The following is a 7,930-nucleotide window of genomic DNA, read 5'->3' as shown; positions in this document are numbered from 1 at the left end:
ACATTTACATTGAAACTGGAAGTACTAAATGATCCGTAAAATTGGTTTCAAATATTAATTATGTATTCAATAATTTTAACCCAAAAGTAACAATACTATTACAAAATCACTCTGGGGTGATTTTTAGATTAACGTTAAGCAGATCAGACGATTTATAAAGCTAGATCCTTTAATCTCAGTTTCCGCTATATAGATGATGTATTATCTTTAAATAATCCTAATGGGGGATTTGATACATCGCATCTACCGAAAAGAATTTGAGATAAAGGATACTACAGACACTGTAAGGTCAGCCTCATATCTTGACCTACACTTAGAAATCGACGGTAAAGGAAAACTATTGACCAAACTATACGACAAACGTGATAACTTTTCATTCAGAATTGTCAACTTTCCTGTCATCTGTGGCAACATCCCTTCTGCACCTGCGTATGGAGTGTTCATATCACAACTGATACGTTATGCCAGAGCTTGCCGAAGCTACGCAGACTTTTTGAATCGCGCTAGAACTCTAACAAATAGGCTTCTGGAACAGGGTTATGTTGCTACAAGATTGAAGTCATCACTACAGAAGTTTTATGGTCGTCATCATGAACTCGTGGGTCGTTATGGTGTATCCATATGCACGATGAAAACTGATTCAACGGTTCATGTTTTCCTTTCCTCGTTTGTCTATCCCGGACTCGACTTTAATGAGCAACTCGGTGGGTGTTTGTAGAAAGGAAAAGACGCTTACACTACCGGTGCACCTGGTCCATGCTCCCAGTTTTTAGTGGAGTCCGAGTTGCTCATTTGCTTTTGTTACTTTGTATGTATGATTTTAGTTACTTTATGTTATTCGTTTTGTATGTCTGTTTTCCATGTCTGGTCTTTGTCCCTGGATTGCATTCTTTTGATTACCGCTATAACCTTGGTTCCTTTGATTACTTTTGCTATATCTATTCTTATTCTTACAATATTTATATTCCCACGATACTGAAATTTTTGTCTGATTTCTTGGTCTAAGTTTTGTCCCGTATCATGAATATCTAGTTTCAATTTTTAATCAAGACATTTCTACTTTTACTTTTTTGGTAAGAACAAAAAGATTTTTTTTTAAATCAGGCATCTTTTTTCATTATCAAAATCCATAAAAAAATTAACTCTATACTTGATACAACGATTGTGAAACAAAATTTTGTACGATTACTTTGAAAGTATTATTGTTCGTGGGGGTGTAAATAATCGTGATTTTTCGTGGGTAGGCCAAACCAGGAAATTTTGTAAATAATCGTGATTTTTCGTGGATAGGCCAAACCAAGAAATTTTGATACCAACGAATAGGAGATTTCCATTGACGAGTATATTTAAAACCTCAAAACCACGAATTTAAGAATCTACGAACTTGTGTTTCTTCCCTAATCTACGAACATTGGTATCCACGAATTAAAGTAATAGTAATAGATGTTTTGTCGACGCTGCGTCATTATTATCAACTATATTGTTGGTTGTCTTTTTACAAAATATGTAGCTATATCAAAAAACATGCCTTTATTCTTTACATAAAAACCTATTATTTCGAGAAAGACATATGACGTTTTTAATATTTTTGAAAACAATCTATTCAAACAAATGCACAAATTAAGAAAATTGTTTTCTGCAAAGATATCCATATACAAATACCCGTCTTATACCATAATGAATTTTATATCGGAACAATCGTCAATAACACGAACAGATTTTATAAAGAGATTAAACATAGAGATTGGTAGTTTGTTTAACTGAAATCTCTAAATTAATATGAATCAAATTAAAAAATAAGAAGTGCACAATGGGAATAAGTAGTTAAGATTCTGTGAACTTTTTATTATTCTTTTTCATATGTAGGATGAGTAAATGGTAGGAGACCAGTACCCCCGTATTCTCAAACGATAACAACGTCAATGTTTTTTTCTGAAATGAAATACCGAATTGTATTAGATCAAAATCTGAAATAAGAAGTACGTAATGACAGATGTAATTAAGATTCTCTAAAAGTTTCATTAAGTTTCATATAATAACACAAAAGTAAAATATTATCATATTTGATATCATGACATTGGCTTCAAGCCAACAGGATGCAGATCATCATTTTCATTTAACTATCATTTACACTCTAGTGTTGAGAAGAGGAATTTCCGGGAAAATGATTGCAATAAGCTAAAAAAAAACGTAGTTTAAGTCGATCTTATAAGTTCATCAGTAAGGATCAAGTAAAATTTATGAGTTTAAAAGTGAAGGATAATTATGTGGTACATATTTTTAATATTATTGAGATTACAATGCAAATTTGTGCACTGATGTAATGTCATAAAAAATATTAAGGAAGTACTATTATTCGTGGTTACAAATTTTCGTGGTTTAGAGAAATTACAGTTGGTAGATTCGTGGTTTATAAAATCCACAAAAATTGGTACCCTACGTACAATAACACTTTTACAATGATACTTTTAACTTTGTTCATAAAAACGGAATATTGTATACGAAATAACATCGATTGTATATAGGAAATTTGCCTGAATTGAAGCCTGAGTAATCCGAAAAAAACTCCTAGAATAGACAAATTCCTTATATTAAGACCTATGGGTTTACATTATATATAAACTGATAGAATGCATTGACTTGATACTCAATTATAAATTAAACATAATGGAGTGTTCTGTCCTGTATATATCACGTTGTATTTTAACAACATTTTTATTATGTCAAACCTGATCGTTTTTTTTTCTGTTGGTTATTTACAAGGGTAGGTGTTTTTGATGAAGTTCGTGGTTTGATAATTGAATCAAAATTTTATTCCTACCATAGAAGACAAATTATTTATACCATGTCCTGTAGAAGGCAGAAGAAATAATAGGGAAATAACTTCCTGGTGATTATTCGAGGATAAACATCATGATATACATATATATACCACCTTTAAATTGTTGATGCTCTCATTTTATAAATGGAAAGCATGTCAGACTTCTCAGAAATGTTTGTACTGATATTAAGACTTTTTGGAATGAAGTTTGTATCGGCAACTACTTACAGTAAGTAAATCGTTATTAATCTTCCTATTTTGCTCATTTGCGTGACACATGTTTATCACATGCGTGTCACACGCATGTGAAAGAGACGTTTCATGCCACGCATGTGATACATGTGTGAAAAACCAATATAATACGCATGAATCACATATGTAGTTATGCGTTTCACATGCGTTTTTCATGTGTGAAAGAATACACATGTGACACATGCGTAATTATTTAAAGTGAAAATTATGGTGCATGTATACTTTCAAATGCCCTCCTTATCCATATAACATGACGGTTCATCATGTATCATTGTTCTCAAGTACAAAATCATTGACTTTGTATTGAATATCTTATTTTAGTTTCAATTTCATTCATTCTAGCTGTTGTAAGGTTTTTTTTGTGAGGAACAGGAATATGGTTTCCTCATCGATTTATTTATTTCTGCTTTTACGAATCCAGGTTTCATCATTTGGATTCTTTAGTTTACTCCATATCCCTGCAATTCATCATACCATATTTCTGTATAAATAAGTTAAAATAATCAGTCAAAATTAACCCCCAGAATGAATCTTCATTAAGTTATGTAGCATAATACTTGCATATAAAGGGATGTACTTTGTTTAAATTCCTGTAAAATAGTAAACACTTACTGGTATTAAGATGAAAACAAAAATAAACAAACAGTAAAGCACATTTGTTAACACCTTAGATTTTCTTCCAAATTATATGTATTATATGGATATGATAATGCTTTTTAGAAAACAAAAACAATTAATTTCAGCCAAATAAGTAATCATAACTAGTAATAACTAATGCTTGACCTACAATACATCTAAATATACTAAAAACTGAACACAATATGATTAACAGTGTGAGGTGAACGATAAGTATGGACAAAACATTATAAGACTTGACTCGGCTCTGGAAAGTTAAAATCTCTCTTGTGACTGGATGTTTGACAATGCATGTATGATTATGACCAGAATGAAAATTGTCAAAAAAGATTTAAAAAGAACTTTAAAATTTGCTTTTTTTTAAAAAAAATATAAGAAACAATCAATTCATACAAAAACAAAGAAAATGCTTATTTATGGCCTGGAATGGTGGAAACCAGAAAAATATTTTTTCGCTCTTATTCTATCCTGGTTGTGGTCATCACCTCCCCCCTTTCAACATTATCCGTCAGTCTGATTTTGATGGAATGCCACACATGGTCTTGATATGATATACAGTTAAAGTTCAAGGTCAAAGATCATTTACACATCATCTTGAGCTGATATGTCTACATGCCAAATATCAAGCTTACATCAAATGACAAAGTTACAGCGCTGACATGACTTGTAAGTTACAAGTTGTAACATAATGGCAAGGCCCTGATAATGGAAAGAAATAGAGTTTTACATGTATACCACAATGATCACCATTGGATTTGTAACCAATGACCTATCTGAACGTGGTTTTGTTATATAAAATAATGGATGATCAGTTGATTTTGATATCAGAATTTTTATCAGAATAAATAAAAAAGTGCCATTTTAAATTTACTTAGCGCTTAAAATGATAAATCAACATTTTGTATTTCATTAAAAAATACCGTAGTAGATTATATAAAATAGACAAGTAAATCAACAAGTGTCTGAAATAACAATGTATGTAATTCAAATAATGTGTTTAAAAATGGAAAACCAAAACAAACTGATCCATAAAATATAAACTGATCATCTGTCATATGATGTAACAAGAGGCTCCCAGGAGCCGAAATTGCTTACTTGGTTAAATTATTGTCTCACTAACCACTTCCAGGTCAAATTGCCACCTCCTATGTCGTACCAAAAACACACTGAACCTAGACCTATGCATTGTAAGTAGAATGTGAACATTAAAATCAAGTATGTAATTTACTAAAAAGGTGTATGAATATTGTTTATTTGTGTGAGTAATTTGCCTCCAATCTGTCAGTTAGCAGAAAAAGTAAAAATGTGGGTTTTCAGTATTATTTATTCAAGTAAAATTTGTCAAGAAATATATATAGCTCCATTGTATCAAAGAGCTGTGTATAGCTTGATATAAATCCAACATCATACCATCTTCAAAATAAGGGATGATATGTAAAATCCTGAATCTGTCAAAGCTGGGAAAGAGAGACACTGTCATGGTACAAATCATCATGCCAAAGCAATATATACCAAATGTCTAAACATTCCCTCCTATACAACCTGAGAAATCAGTTACGGAAATTTCCACCACCTAAAAATAATTAAGTCAATTGGTTAACACGATAGGTAGATAGACCGGATTCTGAAAAAGGTGACACACTACATGTACAAGTCATTATGCAGAGATATCTGCTACAGAACAGTGAAACAGACAGACAGACAAACAAGATGATTGCAATGTAGCCCTCACTTATTGGATTGGGAGTATAATACAGTCAGTAAGACTCCCATAACAAAGAAATGTGTAAAGTTTGAAGTTTGTTAACTGAGGAGTCCTGAAGTTACAGTGTGACATGTTAACGTGGATGGACAGAGAGGATAAAGAAATTACATTGATGGAAATGAACAATTATCAAAGTTTCATGGTCATTGCTGCAAGGGTTTGTGAGTCGGAGTCCGAAAATTTTGTTTAAAAAAAGTAACAGTCGTTCATTTTTAAAGCTTCCCCTTCTGATATTTCCGGCCCAGGAAAACTGAGAACTGAGTGAAGTGACTGTAACTAGTTTTATCTTGTTTCGCAAGATGAAATTGCAAATTTAAGGCTTCCAAAGAATAGATCTCTGTCTGTATATTTCTTAGTACAAATTTCGTACCTAGGAAATTTTCAATCAGGCACAAAATGTTTTCTCGGAAAGAAACACATTTTTTTTAACGAGTCAAGAATATTTGTGTAGACAGATAACGATCTGTGTCATTAATAACAACACTCATCAGTGAATTATATTAAGTTTTGATGTCTAACTTAACTGAATATTTCATACTGACTGTATCAAACAATAAAACTTAATCAGCCACTTATAGAAGTACATGTAGATAAAAGTCATGCTATTTTGCCTTTACCGTAGATTTGTCTCCATATAACATTTGGATGTCAGAGAAACAATGTAGCATCCTGCCGTCTTTAATCTTCAAATTAAAACTATATCCTAATCATAGAAGACAAATTATTTATACCATGTCCTGTTGAAGGCAGAAGAAACAACGAAATAGTTAGAGAAATAACTGGGGGTGATCCTATGTTTAACTTCATGATATATTTATACTTGGTTATAATTATAGCCTTTAAATAATTCTCCCACCATTATATCTTTGATGCAATCATTTTATAAATGTAAAGCAAGTCAAACTTTTCAGTAATGTTGGTTACTGATATTTAAACTATTTGGAATAAAATTTGTATCTGCAACTAATAACAGGAAGTAAATCGTTATAAATGTTCCTATTTGATCATAATCGTATTTGTTTTTGTTTCCGTCTCCAATATTTTTTATTTCAATACTCACGTAAGTAGATAACCTTAAGTGTGTACGCATGACCTCTCTTTCGGTATGAAACTATTGACCTCGTAATATCAAACATTTTTTTATGTTTTATATACCAGTATGAGTACAAGTTAACTTTTAACTCAGAACACAGAAACAAATATATCTGATTCATTAAGAATAACCCTAATTTTGAAGTCAAGACAAAAAATACCACTGTAAGCCCTATAGAGTATGATTTTCAAAACTTACGTTATTCTGTTTATCGTCGATGTCAAGTTGACGCAACTTTGTTATTAAAATTGTCGATATTTGTTAGTATTAAGGCAGCATCCTGCGATAAAAAATAGAATGTTATAACAATTGAAAATGACAAAATTTCCGATAAGTACTTTTCTGTAATGGTTGTAGATTAATTTCGTAAATTAAAATAAAGACGAAATATGAAAATATTGTGGTTTAATCTTCATAATTCTGATCTATGAAATCTTAAAATTTTACACCATATTTTGATAATTTTAAGGAGTTATTTATTGTATTTAGAAATATACTGTGAAAGTATCATTGTTAGTGGGGTACTTATTTTTGTAATTTTTGGTGAGTTTCGTTAACCATGACATTTGGTTCCCAACGAAAAGGAAAATTCTGTCGCCAAAAGACGCAAAAAATAGGATCTAATCACCCACAACTAGTTTTGCAAATATTTTGATTGATCTAGTTAACCCAAGTGCTTCAATGTTGATATTTCATTGACAACACACAAAAATGTTGTGAAATTATTATTTTCTAACCATATTTTATGACATGAAATGTCATCATGCAAAACATGAACTGTTTTTCATAAGTTATTTATGACAATATTTCTTTCTGAGTAAAATTTTGATTTGTTATTTAAATACGGAGATAGGTGATATGATCAATTAATAGATTAAAATTTCGCAAACTGGATGTACTTCGCCAAACCTTCGACTTTTTATCACTTTAAAATTAATGCATAACTAAATTGGCTCCGTAAAATACAAAATGTTTGCGTGACGTCTAGTTTTTGGATGTTGATATATTTGTATTGTCCTGCTGCTGACACTTAGTATTTTTTGCCAATATTTTATTGAAGATAAAATGAATTAAACCGCGGGTCGTGTAGTCATGTGACTTGTCAGTCACTGGGTATCGCTTCGCAGTTTAGATATTCAAATACATGGGACTTTTGCCATTTTTGAGGGAATTCTTCTTTGAAGTGTCGACCTTGGAAAATTCGTTTTGCCAGCTAATTTTCACTTTCAGTCGTGCAATATTAGACCGCATCGAGAAGAAAAGAAATGATAATAGATGATTCTAAATACTGCATGGAAAATACCTCTTCTATTTAGATAAACCCATTTAAATTTGACAATGCTTTAGAAATTTAGGCTGGTAA

Source organism: Perna viridis, chromosome 11 (assembly GCF_037379345.1).
Source record: "Perna viridis isolate PV_CMFRI_1.1 ecotype Kerala chromosome 11, ASM3737934v1, whole genome shotgun sequence".
Classification (NCBI taxonomy): Eukaryota; Metazoa; Mollusca; class Bivalvia; order Mytilida; family Mytilidae; genus Perna; species Perna viridis.
The sequence above is the reverse complement of the archived record's forward strand: the minus strand, read 5'-3'. Positions refer to the sequence as shown.